General features: G+C 50.3%; 1 protein-coding gene across 4 annotated transcripts in view; it reads right to left on the bottom strand.

The window, feature by feature from the left end:
- LOC123355232 (gap junction beta-5 protein-like) overlaps positions 1–24,687 on the bottom strand; it is a 140,445-nt gene that overhangs the window by 78,536 nt on the left and 37,222 nt on the right. For all 4 annotated transcript variants that reach the window (XM_044997467.1, XM_044997469.1, XM_044997466.1 and 1 more), the window contains one exon: positions 16,903–17,056. The gene's annotated coding sequence lies outside the window, so the exon portion shown is untranslated. The remainder of the gene's footprint in view (positions 1–16,902; positions 17,057–24,687) is intronic.

The raw sequence follows: 24,687 nt of genomic DNA, 5'->3' as shown, positions 1-24,687 counted from the left end.
CTCCTAGAATTTTGTCTCAACAAGCGATGGTCTGAACCACAATCCCAATTTCACATGCCCCGAGAACTCAGCTTGGATCCAGATGGGAATTTTGCAGATGGTCCTTCCCTTTAGATCTGGCCAAACCCAACCATCCCTGACTTTCAAAAATCCACAGGCTGCAGCTTGAGTTCCAGCTCTGCACAAGATCCAGAGAAGCCCTTTCAGCAGGTGCCATTCAATGAGAGATGCTACTATGTGCTAGGGAGCTGGGAACACAGGGCTTCCAAGCTGACGCAGGAGCTGGACAAACTGATTTGTCCAGAGTCAGAACCTCTCCACTGGCCTTTGCCCAATGTTTAAATCCAATCCAAAATGACCCTTCCAAAGAGCACTGCACAGAAATATAGGGCCCAGCCTGGGAGGTGTTCCTCCTCCAGTGTTGAGAAAGTTTGCCACTCTGCTCTTCCCATTCTTTAGGATGCAGGCCCTGGATGAGTAAGGTGTTGCCACACCACTGTGGAGGGATCTCCAGCTGGATCAGCTGCTCAGCATTGCACCTGGATCAGCACAGCTGGAAGGACCCAGTTGTATGGCCATCACACCTGCTGAAGGGTGCTTGCACAAAGCAGCCCCCTTGGAGTAAGGGCTCATCTGTAGGGTTAAATACGGATTCCACAACCAGGCCCCAAAGCACATGCTTAAGTCTACTGTCTTCAGTGGGACTTCGACCAGTACCTACATGTTTTGCTGAGTAAAGAGGGACTTGAATTGTGGCCTCAGCATTTATCAGAACCTGACCACAGTGGGCCAGACTCAGCTGGTATAAACTGCCCCATCTCCATTTACATCAGTAGAGTGTCTTCATCCAGGTTTCCATACATTCACCTTCTACTGAATCCCTGGCAGACTAGCCCTGCCTGTCCCTGGCTCAAACCCAAGAGTGAGTAGCCAGCAGGCTACCTGCCTTCCCATAGGGAAGATCCTACAGAGATCCTTGCTGTGCAGGGAGATCAGTCAGATCTCCCCAAGTTAGCTCAGCTAAGTCTGCCCACCGTGTCCTTTCAGATCGGAGCCTGTAGGTACTGTAGGCTAACTCCTCAGCCAGTGCAAACTGGCCTAGCTCCAGGAGAGAATGAAACGAAGGTGATTTATGGACACTGGGATCTGGCTGTGTGCAATGCTAATAGCTACACCTTGTCACCCAAGACCTGGTCTTAAAATGCTGGTAGAGCACTACATTTACCCAGCAGAGTTAAGGGAAGAAAAACGGCTCCCTCCCCCATGCAAACTCTGCTTTAAGAATCTGGATGATGTTGTTCCAACACTTAAAGTCAGAGACAACAGATTGGCAAAAGGAAATAAAAGATGCAACAAGTTGCCTGGAAACCAGATCTTATAAGCGCCTAGAAGTAATTATAAAAGCAAGAAATCTGTTATGCAGGTGGCTGGGAAATTGGAAATCATTTGAGAGACACCTGCTTTTTTAAAAAGAAAGATTACGATTCATCCTTCTTAGCAGTCTCATGCTCTTGCTCCTGACCCCGACTGGCTGTACGTTAATGGCAAGGAGAACAGCAGTTATATTCACCCAGCAGACCAGGTATCTGAGATTCAGGGTAAAGAACCCATCCTTGAGATGCAGTTTCCCCACTCCATCTACTCAAAGCAGTAGGTTGCTAGGGCAACAAAGCTTGCTAGGAGACCCTCATGAGCAGTGTGACTCCTCCCACTCTCAAGTAGGGATACTTCAGAAGCAGAAATAGGAGATTTTATTAGAAGCAGATCATGGCAAGGGGCACTTTGGCCCTCAAGACTAATTGAGAAGGGTCAGCGTTTGGTTTCCTAACTAGAGCGGTATGGAAGCCCAAGCCAGGCAAAGTATCCATGGTATGCAATGGTTATAAACCCAGCCCAGGTTTGTCAGGCATATCCTTAAAGATAATGCATCTTCATAGTCAGCCTAGACCCATCTTTGAGTTGTTCACTCAGATTACGGGGTGCGCGTGTGTGTGTGTGCACGCTCTGTTTCCTCTAGTGGCTGGACCATGGAAGAGGTTTGAGTGCTTTGCTGCTCCAGCTAACAGGCCTAGCTGTTTAGCTCTAAATGCTCAAGCAGAGAACTGGTCCAAATGGATCCAGGGACAATGGATAGTTCAGTTTCAAACCTTCTCATCCCAGCATCTTCTTTCAGGCCCACTGGTCCCACCCTGCAAAGCATGCGAATTACCCATGAGGGATCTGACCCTGAAGCTGCTCTACTTCTAATCATAGTTGCAGAACTGGGCCAGCAATAGTCATGTTGAAGACCACGAAAGGGGTATTGTCCGATCCCTCTACCATACATTAGCCAAGAGCAATTAGAAGGGGAGGAAATATGAGCTAATGGTCAGAGCAAGGCAATGAGATCTGGATTCTAGCATGGGCTTGCTATAGGACCTTGGACAAGTCACTTTTCCTCCCAGAGCTGCAGTTTACGGGTCTGGAAAACAGGGATACCTACCACCTTCGTAGAGCACAGTGCTACTAGCATCTCGCTTCCTTTGCTATGCTCCAGTTACAGGTCTCACATCTAGTAGGTCATTGCTCCCCAGCTTTCCAGGGATGGTGCAAGCTAAAGCCCACCCCACTCATTCCACTGTGCAATCCACAGTAACTCACCCAGCTGCACTCTCCTGAAGTCAGTAAACTGCTAATAACCCCTTCAGAGGGCTAAAATCTGCACTCCACCAGCTTCCAGCCCACCATCTGTTAGGGGGGTCTGGCTCTTACACACCAGCCTGACTGCAGTTGTTTCCTAGCCAGTAGTGCGTTTACAACTGCCCAGCAATTTGGAGCCAGCTTTCCAGACAACCTCCCTGCCTTGCATGGCTGCCACAGTTTGCTCCTGGCTGATTGAGCCAATGTGGTATCATGTGAAAGTCCATGGTCACGTGACCTGCTCTATGACTCCTATACGTAGACGCGACTTCACACCCAGACACCCCACAGTATTATACTAACGTCAGCACATCAGCACTCACAGACAACGTGAATTGGAAGGCACATAGGAAGGGGGTATGTTCAGCCAGATCCTACCCCACCTTTGGATCCTAAATCCAGTGGATCAGGCTGCAGGATGATCTCCAGATGGCAAAGAACTGCCATCAGGGATCCTACACCAACCTATGTCCTGCAGCCAGTGTAGGTTGCATACTTGGGCATCCTAGTGCCATGATAATTGTCATGTACTCCTTGTCCATGCGAGGCAGTGGGCCTGCTACTAGCAGGTCAGGCTTCCATAGCTGATTTAGCCTGGCTAGAGAGCTTCCCTCGTGGATAGCTACACAAGAGATCCTTCTCTACGATACAGCAATGCACTGCCAGGTATGACTGTTACCAGCTCAGGTCAGGTATGTTCCTCCCCTAGGTGGAACCCTGTGTAACAGAAGGTAGGTTTAGCATTCCATCCGTTATCTTCAGCTGCCTGAGCAATCCCGGGGCATCACAGGCAGTTGGGAGAGCTCTGCATTGCACGGGTCGTCTCCCTTCCCGCCCCTGTTCACCCCGCCCCATGCAACTGAGACACATCAGCGAGGCCTGCAAAGCCACCTCTGCTCCCAACCCCAATTTGGCTGCAGCTCAGGACCAGGCCCTGTGTTCCTCTGCCTCAAAACATATTGCCACACACACACCAGGATGGGCAGGCTACCATTCCCTGGGCTAGGGATGGCAGCAGAACAGCTGGAGGAGACCTGCCGAGGAAGCACAAGCATTAGGGCTCGGTGCGTTTTGGAACGCGAGGCTGCAAGTACCACCTCTGCTATCGTCATGACATTGTGAATGGTGGGAGCGTGGTGTAGTCACCGTGGAGGTGGCCAGGTGGCTGCAGATTGTGTTTGAGGTGGGGTGGGGGGGAAAAACAGTCCTACTCCTAAATATCTCTTTGGGTGCACGGGAGGGATGGGGGAGGAAGGGGAGACCAGCAAGGCAACCCCAAGACACAGGCACAGTGGAGTCTCCGCTCTTGCCACATGCATTTCCCTTTCTTATTCAGGCGGAGATTCAACAAGGATCAATAGCCAGATTAAAGCACCACTCGAACCTGGAGAAACAAGCAGCCGACGATGGAGGTGCCAAGAAATATTTCAGTGATAAAAGCTGCTCAAGCCGAATAGGAGAGCGGGGAGAACCGTCGGAAAAGTCTGCTCACAAACCAAGCTGCTTAGAAGGGTGTCAGTGACTGGACTGGCTGACCCAGAAGAAAAGCCTCTTTCACCATCCCTGCCTAAGATTTAAGACAGGCCAGGAACCTCTGAGGTTAGTACTTTAGCCTTTCTTGGGCAAGCAGGAAGGAGAGAACACACGAGTTTGGTGCATGTCCAGCACACCTATTTAGTGTGAAATTCGGCTATGTCCAGCTGGCAGGCCTGACAAACAGCAGCTACACTGTGTGGCTTTTAGCAGCATGGCTGAAATGGCCCAGCTGTGTGGCTAAAAGCCACGTAGTGTAGCCATAGTCTTACCGAAGGTAGGCAATTGCCCGCTCTGTGCGGAGCAGCCAGCATGTCAGCTGGTCAAACAAACACTTTGAAGATCTTGGCCCAGGGTGGTCAGATATATTGGACCAAATCTAGTTACTCAATTGTCTCTTCAGATACTCCTAGTCCATGTGTTCCAGCATCAGCTGGATGGCTGATTATTAGCAGGGCATGTGCAAGTGGGGGCAGGCAGGGGCACACCCTCTCCCCCCCAAATCAGCAGGGGCACAGAACTCCACCGGAGCCCGGACAGGCAGAGCAAGCAGCCCTGGGACTACGGGGGGGAGTTCCAGCTCCTCTTGCTGCTCTGCAGATTGGGGGGTGGGGAGGAGAAGAGGCAGCTCCTCTGGCCGCAGGGTGATGGAAGGGCACAGAAAGTGCCTCGCCAAAAGCAGCCAAATATTTATTCCCGTGCTTGCCCCTCGTTCCTGTCACGTGAGCATTCCAGTGACCTTTGCAGACATAGGCCCCAACACTGCAAACACATAAGTGCACGTTTAGCTTTAGTCCATGTTGCACACATGCTTAAGTGTTTCCCCAACTGGAGCTTGAGAGAGAAATACTCAGGTTAAAAAACAACTTAAAAAAAAAAACCAATTTCCTCGCTCTTACTAATATTACTTTGGAGATTATTAAAATGGAAAGAATTTTGCAAATGCAATTTACTTCCTACCACTTATTTTTATTTTCTTCATTCCACTCAACAATAAAAAGTTAACTAGTCAATTTCACGTCTGTTTCCAGCAGTTCTCTCATCAATTTCAATTTTCTCTTCCCCTGCAATGAGATACTACAGGGGAACATTTAGTGCCAAACAAAGCAGCAGTCTCACAGCATGTGCACCAGTCACTTCCTCTAGTGCAGATCCCAGGTGCGCATCAGTTTGCAGAACTAGACCAAATCCTTAATAAAAGCTGTTTAAATATTGTTCACCCCCATGTAGTAGGGGGTGACGGACACTAGCTGAGATCAACCCCATTCAGGCATCATTTATGCCCCTAACCTTGTTCCAAGCCCTGATTATGCATAACAGTTTTCAAGACAATCCAAGTTCACATGTGAAATTTAGAGTAGTTTGCGGGGGAAGTTAAACCCTCAACACAATGCTCACCTCAACCTTAACTGTGGTGCAGCAAGGTCCACTTCATAACATCTGCACGGTTAACCTGAGCAAGCTTTCTGGAAATAGGTGTGTGTTCCCTTAGGATCATGCAGCGTCTTTCTGAATCAAAGCCACCAGCAGCGTACAAACCACCATTCAAACGCAGCCACCGCTGGCGTGAAAGACAGCAGCTGTTAAAAACAGTTCATAGCAACACTATATATTTGGTACAATTCCCCGTTGTTTCTTTTATCGCACCCAATCAATGTCAGTGTACTGGGTTCAATGGAATCACTGCTGATTTACACCAGCGTGACCGCCAAATAAGGCCCACTGCATTCAAATGAAGCAGTAGTGGACACAGACCCAAGGCAGCTGCCTCATTTGGAAATTTTCCAGGACACCAGAGCTCATGGCCTTCTTACAGAGTGCAAAGCTACTGGAGTATTGAAACCTGCACCCTTTCCATACATCTGATCCTGGAGAGAGGACTTTTGTGCCTCTAATTGTTTTTATTTGGCTTGGGAGAGGACAGGTTAAGAGAGAAGCAAATGAGACGCAACTGGGGGGGGGGAAGCACATTTAGCTGAGATAATCACGCCAAAGCTTTAGTAACCAATAAACTGAGAACTCCAGGAGAGCACTGCTCAGGGCTGGGCAATTGGAAATAAGGGCATTCCCCCCCCCCCCCCCAGCCAGTCAATAGGTTTATTATGCAGCCAACTTACTTTTTCCAGTCTATTTTTTCTTCCCTTTTACCATTAAGATGTAAAAGACAGAGGAGGATTAGCAGCAGCAGCCACACTAATGGGAAGTATCATCTTGCAGGATATAGACAGGGACAGCACATGGGGAGGGGGAAAAGAGAAAGAGGGATGAAAGGAAGAGATAATGGAATTTGCATGAGCTCTGAATGCTGTTTCAGAGACCAGACAGGATTAAGAGCCAGGATGAAGTGTCTAGCAGGGGTAGCCACTGCGAGGGGCGTTGTGTTTAGAGCAGGGGAATCATGGGAGCAACAAAGAGAAAACAACCACTGGGTTTCTCAGAAGAGATTAACTCACCTGCATTAAACTGCAGGAGCAGAGCTCGAGGTAATTCCAGGCAACCCCCTAACAGATCACTCCAGCAGCCAGTTACAGACACTGTATCACGAGAATGAATCTGCCAGTGGCTATCTGTACCCCAAAGGCAGAACAGTGCTTCTAACCTCTGGCATCACACACGCACACCCCACAGTGCTGGATATTTCCCCTGAGGCTGCTATGGAAGTGGGCTGAACACACAATGCATCTACTCAGAACTCAAAATAAACCTTTGGGGAGTTCAGTTCATTCCCCCTTCCCACACTCCACTTTATGCAGGTTTCATTTTTAACCACGCTCCCTGCTCCCAATTGGGAGCAGAGGCACCAAACCGCTACAAGACCCTAGACAATCAGCAGCCCCTGGACCCAGTAGATCCACCACTAATGGAAAAGATCAGCAGACAGTCCTTTGCCATCCCAGGACTACACTGGTCTTGCTCAAGGTCTGCCCTAGTCTGCTCTCTTGACAAAGAGAGGGAAGGAAGGAAGGAAGGACTTCCCCCCCCACCCCCTTAGGTCCTGCCAGAGGCCCCTAAGTAAGAGTGGGGGCACACACCAGGCCTCTGCTTGTTTTGTCCCAGCTCATGTCCTTCCACCTCCACAAGAAGCCTATAGATTCACCCCTTTCTGCAGCACCCCACAGGGGCTTTACTGAACCACTTACCTTGCTAGGGTTTCTTCTGCTCCCCTCTCTTCCCAGGGCTCCTCCACCAACCCTTTGTTCAGACAGCCACAGCCAGCTTTATGCAGACACTAGGACCTCACACCACCACTTCTTCCAACTTCAACTGCCCTTCTCCTGCCCAGTCTGCTCCTTATATCCCTGGCATGCCTTCCCAGCATGCCTTGCTGCAGCCTACAATCCCCAGGGTCTCTCTGGAAACTACAGTTCCCTTGTGCCATGATGAGCCAGGATGCGGGGCTGTGCACAACCTCTAGCTGCCTTTAAAGGGCCAGTGTCCTGTTACAGGGACACGCACAAAATGATTAATTCAGGAAACTTCAGACACGGAGGGATTCCTTCCTTTATTGGGAATAGCTCTTTCTAGTACTTCGTTTCATGATTCAGTTGTTCTGATGAAAATAAATTGTGACAAGTGAGGGGGACCTCAAGGGCCAGAACTCGGCTGGTGTAAGTCAGTGTAGCTCCATTGAAATATATAGGGCTTCACTGATTTGCACCAGCTGAGGATCTGGTTTCAAATCTGCATGCAATGTGTGGCACTCTGGCGCAGGTCCTCAAAGGTATCTGAACTCAGTGGGAGTCAGGTGTGTAAATACCTTTCAGGCTCAAGGCCCTTAGAACTAAAACGAGTGTGGATGGGACATAAGTGACGTAACAAGCATTGTGCTGGTTCCACACCAAACACACTGAAACTCATCTCGCAAAATTCTCTTCGCTCCCTCCTCCATTTTGCACCCCTCCATTGCACCAGGGACCTCTCGGTCTTTTGAAGGAAACTTCCGGCTCCAGAGTAATGAATCACTCAACGTTTATCACAACTTGCCTGGATGTATTTAAAATACAACGGGAAATTTCTCTCCCCTCCCACCCACTCCCAACTGCAGAAACAAAAGTCATTTGGGTGATCTTAGCAGAATCGGAACAAGTGTTTAGTGGTCTTTAAGGACCCATAAAACACTTCAGTAGTTTGCTGTTTTATATCTATCTTCTACATTAGCCATTTAAATTAAAACATTTATAATTAATTGAACAAATCATTTCCTTGCACCCCTTTGGGGACTGACGCGTAGAAGTCTTCAGTAAATTTTACTCTCTTAAGCAATGGGGTATCCATTTCTTTTACAGAGATTTTCCTGCAGGGGATAGATCAAGGACAGGCAGAGAGCAGCTTTAACGGGAAAATCAATTGATAGGAAAGACAAATTAATGCGTATTTTTCAAAAGTGGAAATGAAAAAAGAGGGCTTGTCATTAGGAACTCACCCAACAGGCAGAAAATAAACCCCCGCTAGTCAGTGGAGATCATTGAGGTGATAGGATCAAAAGGGAGCTGGTTGATGTGACGCAGAACTCCTTAGCAGCTCTGCACCCATTGCAATGAGCAGTACCACACAATGGCGCAACAGAGCTCCTGGATGCTCCCCTTGCAGCCAATGGGAATCTTTGTCGCTGAGTCCCGTAGCAGCCGGGCTAAGAAGAAAGAAAGGCTGGTGATTAAAGTGGTGCACTAGGTCACAAGAGATGTGGATTCAATCACCTGAAAGAAGGCTGTGCATTAATGACCAGCACAAGAGACAGGGACTCTGTTCCTACCTGTGCCACTGGTCTCTGTGCAAGTTGTGTCACCTGTCTGTGCCTCAGTTTCCCTATCTATAAAATGGGGATAATGATGTAAAGTGCTTTGGTGACTATGGATGAAAAGCCTTAGGCAAGAGCGGGATTACACCCTCTGGAACCTTGAGCAAGGCACTCAAGGCTTTCTGGGCTTCAGTTCCCCACCTGGCCCATGGAGAGAACACACCCTCCTGAGTACTACTGGTCCTAGGAGCCGGAGCCCTGCACCAGGACCCCACCGTGCTAGATGCTGGACAAACACAAATCAAACAGGTGGTCTCTGCTCCGAAGAGTTTCTTGCTTAGACTGCAAGCTTCCAGGGCAGGGGCTGTCTCTCACTCTGTGTGTGTGTGTGTGTGTGTGAGTGAGAGATCTCAGCTCGGGACTCTTGGTGCTACTGAAATACAAAGAAGTTATAAACACCGGGATTGGGCCCCAAGGGCCTGAGGCTGCGAAGCCACACATATGAATTGAGTTCAAAGTACTCAGCTGCATAAGCCTGGGCTGTACAGTCTTTCCTATCGGGTGTCCCCCGTAGCGCTTTGCAGCGTGAAATAATCTTTACAGAGCAGTGAGGTATTAGCCAAAAGGCAGGATAAGCCACGTCTTCGAGCACCATCCAGCCCTCAGAAGAGAGAGGGAGAGAGCGAGCAGTTATAGGTGCTTTTTGATTTGACTTGGTTGTGTATTTCTCTCTAGGCAGCTCTATGATCAATGCACCATATACCCCAACGCGCCTTGTCGTCTTACCCGTTTGCCAATACTTTCAGCAGCCTACAGGAGGTGGGAGTGATTTTTTGTTAACTTCTTGCCTTTGGGCGGAGCTGTGCCTGGGCCACATTTTAGCCAGAAAAGGGCTTGATTCGTCAGCGGGACAGCGATAACGAGTGGCTGAGCAAGAGGAGAATTAAAAGGCACAAGCAAGGGAGTCGGGAATTGGACTGAGATGCAGAGCTGCCAACCTCCAGTCGCGTTCAAGGTGACGGGAGCTGCCGAGGAGAAGGCTCTCGTGCTGGCAATGCTGAGATAAAGTGAAGGGAGAGAGGTGCCCTCGGGGGAGCTGAGCAAGGCAAGTCCTGGGGCAAGTGGGGTGAGTCCACAGAGTGTTTTAGAGGCAGGAAGGGGGGGGGGGTCCTGAAATGAACCGAGACTCAGTGGACTCGTCGGTAGATGGGGCTGCTGCTGCGGCTTTGTATCTGTGTATGTGCCAGGAGATGGGCCGTCACTGGGACAGGAGGAGGCTTTGGAGAAGGGACAGTGCTTGGCTATCCAGAATGGCACTGAGCCCATAGACCAAAGGGGAGCCACACTGATCCCTCCTATCATATCCACAAAGCAGGTGTCAGATAAGCAGCTTAAACACAGGATTTTCTTGGCTGCACGACCCACTCCAAGCTGCAAACACTGTTCAGGCTGGATCATCGAGGCTCAGCAGTGCTGGGGCTAGTGGGAGCTCCCATGCGAGGGCAAGGCATGGCCAAAAGAGCCTGCCCAATGCATCCCTACAACGGGTGCTAACTAGCGAGGGGGCTGAACCTCGGCGGGTCTGGTTCCCAGGAGTACTGGGGTTAATAGCCACCGAGCAATGGGCTGGAGCTGAAGCTGCACCAGCTGAGAGGCCTAATGTGAAAGCAGATGCACAGAGGGTGTGGAAAGGGGGTTAGTGCAGAGAAAAGGCAGAGCTCTGCTAAGCAGACAGTGAAATCCCGAGGTTTCTTATTTGAGCTGTTGTGAACCCCTTGACGGGGCCACTGGGATCTGGACAGAGCCGCTCCCAGGATTTCCATGACACCCCCCCAGGACCGAGGGACTTAATGGCTCAGAGGGTGAGGATGGCATATGGGGCCTAAGCTGGCCCCACAATTAAATCAATGGCACAGGACCCTGTCCTGGGGCCTTCTAACTCCCCAAATGAAATTTTCCACAGAAAGTGTCTGCGCTCGGTGAAAAATGTCGACTTTTGGACAGAAAAACAAAACGCTCTCGCCTGAAACTTTTCAGCTTTTGTCTGAAAATGCTGCAGGGTTGGGGTGTTTGAGTTTTCTATGAAAAGCTGGAATTTTCTGCTGAAATTTTCAACAATTCCCCCTCCTCCCGCACCCCTACACTTTATGTCCAAATTTCCAGGGAGGAAAAAAAAACAAAACCCAAGAAACCACTTTCCAATCAGCTCTGTGTTCTAGTCTGGGCTACGCTACGGGTGCATACATGCTGTGCGAGCCCTTTCTTCCCTTCTGATAGATCACACCAGCTTCTCAGCTTTCCATCAGCACTAGCCCTGTAGCAGGGACTTGCTTTCGACGTCTTGGCTGTTGCACAAAATATAGTTGATTTTGGTGCTCTGCAAACCTCATTGTCAGCAGATCTCTCCTTTCTTTGTGGAGTCTGATGACATTTTGCTTTCTGCTTCTCTGGGAATTTATTCCTCCATCAGATCTTCACTTTAAAAGTGCTTCTCTGGATAAGATTTATACGGTGCACGTGAAAAATGGTCTCCTACTTTTTGGTATAGCCAAGAGGGATGAAGGAGGACCCTGAAAGGAAGCCACTAGTCTGGGACTGAGATGGGAGTCCAGTTCCTAGTCCTGCTACAATTGTCCTGTGTGACCTCGGGCTAACCACTCCAGGTTCTGGTATCAATGCAGCAGAGTGTACGCTTAACTTTTAGCATGAGTATTCCATTGACTTTGATGAGACAACTCACATGCTTAAAGTTAAGTACATATGTAAGTGCTTTGCTCAAGAGGAATGCTCTTAAGCGTGTGCTTAAGTGCTTTGCTAAATTGGGACATTGGAGCTTCAGTTTCTTCATCTGCGTATAGCAAGTCAGAATATTGACCTGCCTCCCAGGGCAGGTCGGGAGGGTGAATTCGTGAACGTACATGAGATGCTCAGGTATTGCAGGTTGCCAGCAGACAGAGCTGAGCTCCGCTTTTGGGAGAAAATCCCAACCCCAGATCCAATCTGCTGATGTCTCTAAACCTTTGGGATGAGCCTGGGCTGGCACTTTTCCTCTCTGAGCGTTTGCGACACAGTTATTTTTTCCTTTTTGAAATGAATCAGAGCTCAGGGGCCAAGTCCATTGAGATCTGAGGGAGTTTTGCCAGAGTCAAGATTGCAGGACTGGGATTGATGTTCATGGTCACACGTCTCTATAGCATTATACAGCATTTCTGCAACCCCCAGCTGAGTGTGTGGGACAGGCCCTGCTCTGTGCCCGACACACAGAGAAAGTGAATCTGTTGTACCCTCCAGCTAGAGAGTCTGACTTTTGCTCTGGAGTCCCTGGTTCAGTCCCTGATGTCTTGCTGAAGATGGTTTTGGTCACATATCCCCCCTACAGGACCTTATCCATTCAAATACTGCTGTAATTTCTGCCCATTCCCAATGAGGCAAAGAAGGATGGCACCGAAAAATGTGGGGTTCATGCTCATCTTTTCCAGGCTATTTTTTCCTTTCAAAATGACTGATAATGAATTTACATTTGTATAGTGCGTTTCCTGCAGAAGGATCCCAAAGCATTTTGCCAGCTTTTAACAGCAGGTGATCAGCACTCCCATGCAGACAACTCTGGGATGGAGCTTGGCAGCTTTTGTTTGAGCGCTTGACAACAGTTTAGGACAGGAAGTGAAACAGACCACTGTATCCAACTGAAGTGGGTATTGAAGGCAGGTGAGGGAACCTCTGTTATTGGGCAATCTTCTGTTGGTGGCAGGCACTAGCTTGCGAGCTACACGGAGCTCTTCTTCAGATCTGGGGACGGAAATGGTGGCTGAGTTGCCAGGACCCTTCTACTCTTGCTAAAAGAGCTGTGGGATGGTTTTAATCACCTTTAAGGGGTCAGAACTTTGGATTTAGGACTCACTGGCTGCAGCTGCTGAAAACCACGTTATATCATCAGTTCCGCAAGGACTCAAAGTGGAGAGCGCCACCCACTGTACCTGGGCCAGTATTACTGTGAGTGACCATGCGAGGCCATTGTTCCTGTTGATGTGACAGCACACACAGCTATGGCACCTGTGGAGCACCGAAAGGATCCAACCTGCTTCAAAGCCTCCACAAATCCTGCTTGTATCTTTGGAAGCACCTGGTGATTGGTGCTATGTAAATTAATACATAATAGTAACAGGAGGAACATGCTTGACTAACCTAGCACATCACCTTTGTTGATAGGTTTAGCAGCAAGATGCTGATGGAGACAGAGCAGGCTGCAGCTTGCATCGAAATGAACATGTTTAGTGGCTTGAAGTCTATAGTAAAAGGCAGAAACACACTTTCATTGTGATCAGTACAATCCTGTTACAGAAATACTGCCTGGCTGCGGGTGTATGTAACACGCTGGCAAAGCATATGTCATGGCTTGTAGAGAGTAACAGCCTACTGCTGCTGCTAACTCAGGGAGTTACTCCTTTAGATTATCATTATTATTTGGGTTATAATAGCACCTACAGGACCCAGCTGAGATCAGGACCCTGTTGTGGTATCAACATAGTACCATAGTACCATAGTAAGTGACAGTCACTGACAGTGTTGAAAGTCTAAATAGAAAAAGATTATCTCCATTTTACAGATGGAAACTGAGGGACAGAGCGAGGACGTGACTTGCCCATGGTCACACCAGAAGTCTGTGACACAGCAGGGAATTTTGTATCCAAAATTTTGTATTCATGAGTCCCAAATGAGTGTGTTAGATCCTCCTTGACTGGTAGAGATTGGTGCTGAAGGTGCAGGGTTCAGATCCCTGTGAGGTGTCTTTACAAGTGCTCTCCCAAAATCTTCTGCCTGAGATTTTGAGGTGCTAATTCCTGCTCCCCTGTGAACTGTCCCTGGGTGACAGGCTCCATTCTCAACACTTCTCATTCCTCCAGCAGGGAAAAGTTTTGCAATTGCTTCATCGCGATTAATTAAAAACTTCTTGGAAAGGTTAAGAGCCAAGGAAAGGAGGGGGGCAGAATAATGCTTAGCAGAGAGCATATAAAAGGCAGAGCCTCTGGCGTTTTCACTCAAGTGTTAAATGGAATATGCTGTCATGGAAGGAAGGCTGAAAACATAAAACACTCAGCAGCAAATGCCTGGGGTTGGGGCTTTCTTTTTTACTCTGAAATTTAACCAAACTGGGACTGATACAAGCTCAGGGTTCTGTTTTTTAATAAATAATAAGTGTCCCTCCAGCCAGCCATCTGTCTGTCTAACCACGTATATACAACCAATGTCCTTTAGCACCCTCAGCTTCTGGTCTCTGCAGTCAATGGTTCTCCAGGCAGGGGACTTATCGTTTATGGGTTATGTGTGACGGGCCTGCTTTGCATCTGGAAGGCTGGTCTTGTGGTTAATGCGCTGAATTGGGACTGGGGAAACCAAGTCATGGCTCTGCCGTAGATTCCTTGTGTGAGTTTCTTAGCCCCTGTTGCAGGCCAGACCTCTGCATGTGCTTTACGACCCACTGACGTCAATGGAGCGTAACTATATATGTAAAGTTAAGCACATGCTTCGGGGCTGCCACGAACAGGGATGTTTCCCTGAATCAGGATCTTCATCTTTCTGGCTGAGAATTTCAGAAGTGGCTAGTGATGTTGGGGGCCCTGCTTGGGAGCCCTTGAAGGGAGCTGCTTTTCAGAGGGCGGGGGCTCAGTTACTGTCTGAAGATCAGGCCCCTTTAGGGCGTTGGACACCCAAAGTTGGACACCCCAAATTATTAGGCCTCTGTGTCTATGTGCGAAATAGGGGACTAACATTCCCCAGCTCACAGCAGGGTGACAAGGCTCAATTCCTTGGTCTTTGCGTGGCAGGCCTGCACGAGGGGACTAGGGACAGATTAAAATAATAAATAACAATAATAATCCATTCAGGCATCTACACCGTGCTGATTACAGGCTCCACTAACAATACAGCCTCACTGCTTCCAAGTATCTTCTCGGGACAGATGTGAATTCCTTTTATGAGGCCCTGGCGAAGCTTTTTACCACAGCTGCGTGGCTCTCCCCTCCCCTCGCCTCCATTCTGAATGCCAAATCCTGCCGCCTTCGGGTGGAAGGGAAACTTAAGTGAAGAGGAACCGAGGCAAGCCAGGGTTGTTAGCACAATGGCATTCCTGATGGCCTCTGGGCACAGATTGTGTGTGCTGGAGCGTACGCCAGACGGCCATCCAGGGAGATGGGAAAGCCTGCTTGACAATGGGCATTTTCAGACAGCAGAGAGGGACGTTTGCTACAATGTGTTAGATTTGGGAGGGCATAAAGCTTTAATCTTGGCCCCCGGGTGGGAAAGGAGCAATGTCAATGCCTTGCTGAAGAGACTGGCATGGAAACATTGCAAATGATAAAGGGTCCAGCAGAGCTCCCCCGAGTCTCGCGTCTCTGAGCTTGACGTCCGAGGCAGGAAAAATCCTGGAGAACAACAGCAGTGTTGCCTCATCTTTGTGAGGGCTATGGCTAGTGGTTAGAGCAGTTGACGTGGGTCAAGACTCCTAGGATGTTCTCTCAGCTCTGGCACAGAGTTTAAGGCCAGAAGGGACCCCCAGATGCTCTAGTCTGACCCCCTGGAGAGCACAGCCCACCACCACCACCCAGTTCCCGCATGCTCAACCCAGCAACCTAACAGCCCACCAGAGACTAGACTACGATGTGCCACAGGCAGAGGCTAGGAGGGGCCCAGGGCCCAAGGTCCCCACAGTGGCAGGGAAATGAGTGAGCGCCCCAGGTAATCCTGGCCAGTGACTCACACCCACATGCTGCAGAGAAAGGCAACGCCCCGCGCCCCGAGGTCACTGCCCGTCCGACCTGGGGGAACATTCCTTCCCCACCCCACATATGGCGATCAGTGAGCATGTGAGCAAGAACCAGCCGGCCACGCACCCATCAGAGAGACTGCTCGGTGCCACTTCACAACCCGCCTACCCCACCCAATGTCCCATCTCCAGCCGTGGCCATCCGTGGTGCTTCAGAGGACGGAGATTAAAAAACCCCAACAGAATGAATGGAGGGGGGAATATCCCTTCTTGACCCCTGCGGGTGGCCAGCTGAAACCCTGAAGCATGAACTTTAGGAATGTAAGATACAAACTGGAAGTGAGCCCCAGGGCGTCTGAGCCCTGCCCCCCACCATCACAAACAACCCCAACATACAATTCCACTCAGAAATTGGTCCAACTCTCTCATTAAACTGAAGAAGTTGTTTGCCCCACAGCTCCTGTTGGGAGGCTGGCCCAGAGCCTCACCCCCCAGTGGTTAGAAACCTAGTTTCCAGCCTGAATTTGTCCCTGGGCAGTTTATCCCCATTTGTTCTTGTACAACATTTTCCTTTCGCTTCAATAGCTCGTCACCCTCCCTGGTATTTGCCCTCCAATATATTTAGGGAGAGCCGGCATACCCTCCTCAGCCATCTTTTCCCTGGACTAAACAAGCCAAGCTCTGCCAGTCCTGTCTCCTAAGCCCTCAGTTCCCCGATCATCCTAGCAGCTCTTCTCTGCACCTGTTCCCCTTTACATTCATCCTTTTTGAACATGGGTGACCAGAACTGGACACGGTGTTCCAGCTGAGGTCTTAGCAGAGCCTTGTACAATGGCACTCTCTCTCCTAGAAACCCGAGGCATCACATTTGCCTTTCTCACAGCCGCATCACAACGGTGGCTCAGTCATCCTGGGGTTTGAGCCACACGCCCAGGTCTTTCTCTTCCTCTGTGCTTTCCGACTGATGAGCTTGCAGCAGAAATTCAGCAGATCCTTACGCTTTGTCCCATTGAATTGCATCCCATTTCTGTCACTCCCATCTTCAAGGCCATCCAGATCTTCCTAAATAATATTCTGACCCTCCTCTTTACAGACAATCCCTCCCAACTTTGTATCACCAGCAAATTTCCTTAGCACACTCTGACTTTTTGTGCCAGAGTCATTAATAAAAAGAAGTTCGATAATTCACCTTTCAGCACAACCCATTGCTGTCTCCCCTGGAGCCAGTTCCTCACCACCTGGTAGTTCTTGTTCTGATCCCCATCTTCCCTTCCACTCGGCTCTTCTTGTCCACCATGTACAAAGGGTTCATCTGCATGGTCACTAGGACTGTCTGTCAACATCTGCAGAGACAAATAACAAGGAGTCAATGAAATTCACGTCACAACCTTTTCTGCCTGTTAACACATCGTGATTTTTGCCCGCTCTGGCAACTTTACTCAAGCAACCTTAAAAGACTCTGCTCTCCAGAAGACAGGCGAACAAAGATCTAGAGCTAATTAGGGGTACAGGTGGGAGGGCATCAGGTCTTGGAAGAGCAAAGCGTTGTGGTGGTCAAGTAGATCTCAAAACATTTTACAAAGAAGTTGAGTATCTTTATCCCCATTTTACAGATGGGGAAACTGAGGCACAGAGCAGCAAAGTGATCCGCCCAAGATCACCCAGCAGGCCAGTGACAGAGCTAAGAATAGAACCAAGATCTCCTGAGCCTCAGGCCAGGGCTGTCTCCAGAGAACGCAGGGACACACCGTGCCAGGTTGACACAAGTAGAGCGGAAGCCAAAGGCATCCAATTAGCACTAGGGGCAATGAACATGGGCAGTGTCCAAGGAAGGCAGCATCCAGCACTAGCAATGCTGCCTGGAATCGTATTAAAGCACAAAGAGAATCATCTAGACCATTCAAATCGCTGGTGCCCGGCTCAAAAGAAGAATCCCGTCTCTTGTGCCTCTGCTGTAGGTATGTCACTGAACTGGAGAGCGGTGCCCTGGTCGGAGAAACCTGCCACTTAACCTTGATTGCAGGGACGGGGGGTGGTGGTTAATATAGTGGGTAATAACATTGATTTTTTCCTGTTGAATAATAACGCCAGGGCTGAGTCACAGCTCTGAGGTGAGCGGAACATTCTCACTACAACCAGGGCAGGGTGGGAAGCCAGGCATGCTGCTGAGTGCAGAGAATCTGGCGCCGCTCCCCTGCCCCTCTTTCACTTGCCCTCTGATGCCCTCAACTGGCCAAAAGCCCAGCCTGGTCCCACAGCACAAGCTTCCGCCTGTTCCACAGTGTAAAAAGGCGGTGGGGTAGGGGACAGCAGAGACAAGAGACGTCAGTGTTCGAGAAATCTGGGGCAGGGACTGTGGGCTGTCGGATTTGTACAGCACCTTGCACTATGGAGCCTGAAGTTGGCTGAGGCCTCTAGGGGCTCCCACCATATAGGTGATTCATAAAGAGCGAAATCCCTATTTTTCCACATGTAAAGAGCACCCATGAACTTTCAGCCCTCAAGTGCCAGCTGTAGAGGAGAATGGGATGGGAAGGAACCCACCCAACAAGAACCAAAGTCTCCAGGCCAGAGCACAGTGTGAGCATCTCTGTAACATGCTGCAGCAGCTTGGAGAACAAAACAGCTGCTGTCTCGGCACGCAGAGGGCTTAGAAATTTAAAGGTGCAGTGCACAAATAAAGGCACAACTATCTGTGAGGAGGTCATGCCGGGGTCTTGATGGACTTGCATGAGAGCAGTAGCTAGCTGGAACGGTGATGCAAGTCAAAGGAAAGTACAAACAGGAGGAAAGAGAGATGCAGTGGTGGGTGGGTTAGAAATTCTTAAGGCAGATGAGTGAGTAGGTCTGGACCGTCTGCTAACACAGTGTGGCTCACTGTCTCCCTCTACTGGAGAGACCACATATGTCAAGGTTTATGAGCGCTATCACCGTCACCCTGTAGCTCAAATAGTCGCGGTTTGTGATTTTAGGTCACGATAGCCCAAGTTCAGTCCCCGTAGACAACTCATTATAGCTAGCGGTTGCAGATAGACAGGTAGCCTTTCCCTGCTCTGGATAACTCCCTGCTCTGAAACTAGAGCTCTCACTGGAGCAGTATTCCTCCTCCCAGGGCTGCCACTCATCCTGACAAAGGCAAGGGAATTATTGCCGTAGTGCTCGGGAGAAAGCCAACAGAGTGACGACGTTTCTTGGCAGGGAGACAGAGTTGGAACAGACTTTGCAGGGCCACAAGGCAGCTGTCGACTCCTCTCTCTTAATTTAATCAAGCTCTTCTATATGGGTTTACTATGGTTTCCGAAGAGCCGGGCTGCTTAGGAGAGGCTGGAGAAGGGTAGTAGGATGAGCAGGGAAGGGTTATTGTAATAGACAAGTGTAACCTATGCCTGCTTGAGGTGGTGCTCTGTCCCCCTCTAGTGGCACATACCGATTGATGAGTCTGCTACAGCCGTGGCTAAGAACCATGTGGCGTTTGGCTCATGAATTTAGCTCCTGAAGTCCCAGGTTCGATCCCACCCACCACTGACTGGGTTTGTCAGCGTTTTGGGGCAGGGCCCATCTTTTTTGCTCTGTGTCTGTACAGCACCTAGCACAATGCAATCCCAGTCCATGACTGCGACTCACAGGTGCTATTGCAATATAAGTAATAATAGTAATATTAGCGCCTAGGGTATCAGTTTCTGGAAATACCAGTAGAGTCAAGGTGGTGGGCATTAGAGAGAGAGGGGTGCCATGGGTCAGAATGCAGGATTTGCAAGAGCAGATGCTTTTCTTTTCAGTGCACTGGGCTTGATTCTCCATTGCTCTGTACCTTGCGCAGTCATTTACGTTTACACCGCTATCAAACGCTGCCATGCTGATTTGCAACTAACACCCACTCTGCTGCGGCGTGACTGACTGTGCCAGGGGCCTGGCGACTGAGAACCAGGCCCTCGTCCGGACACAGACATCAGCTGTTTCCCCCTCATTCTTGCTGCACCTCTCCCAGGGCAGGATCGTTCCCTGTGGCACATTGTCTAGTGGGGTGCCCTGTCTACGGCCAAAGGCCCAATCAACAGGACTCACACTACTTTTCTGGAGGAGACTATTCCCCAACCTAAATAGCTCCCTGCTACTCTGCATACGTTCCCCCTGTTTAATTCCATCCCAGCCCTCTTGAATATCCCCTGCCAGCCCGTATCAGCCACAATAATTTCTGCCTATCCTTGGCATTTACACCATTCCATTTCCCATCTCTTCCCTTTGCCCCCATTAATTTTCTCCTCCTCCTCATTTATTAATGGACCTGCTTTCTCCCTAGCACTTCTCAAGCCCCTGATATAACTGCAAAAGCCATTGCATCCCGGATCAAACCCCAAAGCCAGTGGGAATTTTGACGCAGTGAGAACAGAGCAAAGAATTCAGACTTCTGGCCCTGGCAGAGCTAGAGTCCTTTCTTTCACTACACACACTGTCACTCACTGAAATCCCTCCAAGTTTATACCTGGAGATCTACTTGCAAGCTACCTCCACCACTGGCAGCTCCTCCACGGGACATGCAAACACAAAGTCCAAGTGGAGGTGCTGGCTACCACAGGGCAAATAGAGGGGTGTTGAGTTACTTGAGCTACTACCAGCTCCCAGAAGGAGGCGGCCTGTCTTACCCCTAATTCTGGACATGAGTCTCTGCCTCTTCCGGACTGCTGGGTCAGCAGCCGGAGCGACGGCTGGCTGGGAGGACTGAGCCAGAATCGTATGGACTCAGGTGTAGATTGAGGTCGGTGTCGTGCTACAATAAACCAGGCAATTCGACCTCCAAGGCCTGTGGCCACACACTGCAAAAGTAGCTTTCCTACCCACCCGCCTTCGCCTGCCCTGCTCCAGGAAGACGCTCAAGACCAACTGGGTGGCTACAACGTTTGGCAGATCGGGGGTTTGCGAGGGGCACTCGCTCTGCCAGTCATTGCAAGGAAAGCCACACTCGCCCCAGAGCTCAGGGACCGTCCTCTGGCAGCAGAAGTGAAGAGGAAAAACCTCCCAGGTGATACTGACCCGCGTGGACAAACATAGCCTGATGCTGCCAAGGGGCAGAGGTGAGTGTGGCCTGTGGAGATGGATAAGCACGACAAGGACAGAAACAAGCCTTGAGACATTGGGTCGGGATTCACGCGCGCTGCCTTTTTCATGCATATTTATGGAGGCTCGGGGAGGGTTGATAAAACAGGAAGGAGGAGGGGGGACTTATCAACAGCCAAGACCCGAATGTCTGAGCAACTCCGGGCTGCTCAGATGAGCGCGGCCTGAAACAGGAAAATGTGACATTTCTCGTCAGCGAGGTTTTTAAGGCAGAGTGGCAGAATAAATTAGCACCAGCGAGGAGCCAGCACGTTTCTTTTAATTATCTGGAAAGGTTCTGAGGCATCAGAGTCTGTTCACTCTTGATGCTAGAAAGGCATTTGTCACAGCTCCCGTCTCAGACGCAGTGTTTACTCAGAGCAAGCCAGCCGGAAAACAAACACATGGGAGGAGGGGGGGGGAAAAGCCAAACTAACAACCGTGCCCCACCCCAGCCCTCGTGAACTTGTCAGGCTCATGGCGATGACACCGTGACAATGACAAAGTCATCAGCAGGGTCCAGAGGAACAGGCCTGTCTGCGAAGAGCAACGGAAGAACATTTCAGCATGCAGCAGTGTCAGCGAGTGAGTCTCTGCCTGTCACTCAACAGCAGCTAGGCAGAGGAGGAACATGGGAATTTCCATATTGCATCAGACCCAAGGTCCATATAATATCCTGTCCAGTGGCCAGTATCACCCGCTTCAGAGGAAGGTGCAAGAAACCCTGCCGTTATGGGATAACGTGCTCCCAGGAGACATTTCTTCCTGACCCTGAGAGGTTGATTTATGCCATGAAGCATGAGGATTTATATCCCTGCCAAAGCTCTCTGAGTCTGCTCCTCATCTGGAGTAAGTCAGCATAGCGCCATTATTCAATAGATCTGTGCCAGTTTACACCATCTTTTTTTTTAAATGCACACCATCGTAACTCTGGATGTTCTGGAGAAAATGTCTGATCCTTGCTAAGTGCTTGGTGGGAATGAAGTCTTGTGGCAATGAGCTCCACAGGCTTCTTGGGTGTTGTGTGAAAATGTAGGTACCTGGAAGGGTGTAGCTCTGGGGAAAAAATACCTAGAAATGAACTGGGGCGAGATACTAACATATTGCTAGGCTCAGGTTGTTTACTGCACCCTGCAAAATGGGCCAGTGACATGCCCCATGTGCTACAGCAGAGGCTGGTGTACAGGGTCCACTCTACTGCCATCAGCAAAGTTAGATCAGCAATGAACTTGGCCCAGTGTGTTTTCCTGTGCTCTCGTCTTCACGCCCTCCTGGGGCACAGCCGAGCCCAGTACGCTAGCTGCAGCACACGCAGGTCTATCCTACTCTGCCGGATGTGCACGGACGTCCTCCGAGTGAAATAGACCTGGTGCTTCGGCATGTCACGACTGAAGTGCACTGGGGAAGCCAACTGCTGAGCTGCCCGTGACTGCAATCTGAGAGGATGCAGAAGTTCCTTAGGGCTGCAGCGAATCTGGAGATGTGTGTGGAGGCCAGGAGTGGCATGGCAACGGGTGCTTAAAGTCGGAGCTTCTGGGGAGCCCATCGCTGGTGTTGTGTAGCAGGAGGCAATGCAGATGTGGACTGAGGCCCCAGCATCTGGAATAACTGGGAAGCGGGGCTGCAGTTCCAGCCTGAGGGGCATGGGGCAGAGCGGGGGCTGTAGGAGGATGGAGTCCAGAACTAGGATAGCAGGGGATGGAGGCAGTCTGCACTCAGTGCTTGGCCGAGCTGTTGGGGAATGCCAGGCTAGCAGCCCGGGGGGGATGCATTAGGGGCTCTGGGGTGGGGCCCCCAGGACCTGGTACAGTAGTGCCAGTCGCTTGCCAGTCGCAAGCCTTGCAGAGCTGTGACTGATGCTTGCAGAGCACCTTTCCAGGAATTACCTGTGCTCAAGCCAATTGAGTTACCCCTCATATCCCCAGTTGCTGAAACATCTCCAGTTCACCCCCAAGATTCTCCCTGCTCCGCCAGTGTCAGATAATATGAGTTCCCAGCGTCTGCCCACACCCCTTCCATGGGAGCAGATCTCACTGCAAAGCGGGGTTTGGGAGACACCACAAGGCCAGGGGGGTGGCTCACTCCAGCTCCTCTGTCATCCTAATTAACAGCCATCAACACTGCTTGCCCGACGGGGGCCCTTAACCTTCTGCTGATGGTGCCAGAGGGGCTGAGGAAGGGGCCACACCCGCTCTGCAGAGGCAGTGAGATAAATACCTGTCCGTCTAACTAACCCTTGGCGGGGAGGGGGGCAGATACAGATGAGGGAGCCAAGCAGATGTCACTCGTCAGACGCTCTGTCATTCTGATTTCACATCAGGCAGAAGACGCCGGGGACTGATTTCCCTACTCGTCACCCAGACACAAAAGCTCTCCCGGCGGGGGACCCTCCAGGCTGGAGTCAGTCCAAGGGTACAAGTCAGGACGCCTGGGTTCCATCCCCAGTTGGGACCCAGCCTTGTTCTGAGACCTCACACAGGTCTGTTGCCCAGTTTACTTTCCCGGGTGATGGGGAGAAGTAGTAACCAACTCCCCGCTGGTGCTGCTAGGCTTAATCAACTGATTAATGAACATTTGTGAAAGTGTTTAGAGATCCCCAGCTGAGAGGCAGTGACTAATGGGATGCAGGGAAAGTCTGGGGGGTTGACACAAGGCTCGGATTTCGGAGAGCTATGCTCAATTCTTACCCGTGCCAGAGATGGCGGGTGTGACCTGGGGTGAGTCACTTGATCTGTCATGTGTAAACCAGTGGATGCTAATAAATTACACTGCTCCAACCCTATTTAGAGCATAGGCTCTTCAGGGACTGTCTCTCACTATGTCTGTGCAGCGCCTTGCACCATGGGACCCTGATTGCAGCTAGGCTCGCTAATAAAAATGCGAGGCAGAAACCTTTACAGGATCGGCCAGGCTGCCGCCCCAGCTCTGGACTTACCCGGAATATTTTAAAAAATATTCAACATAAACCAAAAGATGCTCCGAGCAAAAATGGCTCCCTGCAACGCGGAGTGCTGGAGAGGGGGCTCCTAAATGCCCGTCTCTGCCCAGAGTCCAATGTAATATGCTGTAATTCTATACAGGCACTCTCAATTTAATCATCAAAACGCCTTGCAGGGGATTAACTACCAGTTTCCTCTTAATCACTATTGATATAATGAGATGAAGACATTCAGCTTGGGGGGGGGGAGGGGGGCTATTTGTCAGGCGGGTTTTGCTGCTCTGCACTTGGCAAAGGCTTACGAACCCAGCTGTGGTATGTGAAATGCAGAACCACAGAGGAAGGCGAGCAGGTTCGGCTGGGGAATGTTTCCGAGTGAGCGCTCTTGCCCCAGCTTCCCTGTGGGAGAAATCAGCAAAACGACAAGGCTGGGATCCCACTCAGGTTCCTGGCGTCACTCTGGCCAGAAGCCCATAAGTCAAGGGCAGTTTCCACATGTAATGCGGATGTCCAGATACCCAGCGGCAAACTTTGGCAATGGGACAGCGTGAGAGATCTTCAGCCACCTAGAATTTCTATGCGGCGTCCCAGAACTAACCCAAAGAACAATCCGCGTTGTTGAGTCTCTCCTGCTGGTCCAGAAAGCTAGAGAGCTTTCTTCCAACCAGCCCAAGTGAACACGCACTGGCCCTCGGATGAAGCTTAAACTGGATTTGCCAGGGCTGCCCCCATATCAGAAATGGGGCGGGTGTCTCTTTAAAGAATATTTTGGCACTTCTTTGGGGTCTACAAAAGCCCCCTTGGAGATCCTTCGCGGAAGCAGAAGTGGCATTCACGATACACGTCACCACGTCTGCCAGCTACCCAAGTGACTCCTGGAGGTTCAGCGGTAGAGGTCTGTGTGGCAGATCTTTGGGCCAAACACAGCAGCTGTCCTGCAGC

This window comes from Mauremys mutica, chromosome 23, assembly GCF_020497125.1.
Source record: "Mauremys mutica isolate MM-2020 ecotype Southern chromosome 23, ASM2049712v1, whole genome shotgun sequence".
NCBI classification, from domain to species: domain Eukaryota; kingdom Metazoa; phylum Chordata; order Testudines; family Geoemydidae; genus Mauremys; species Mauremys mutica.
The sequence above is the reverse complement of the archived record's forward strand: the minus strand, read 5'-3'. Positions and strand labels throughout refer to the sequence as shown.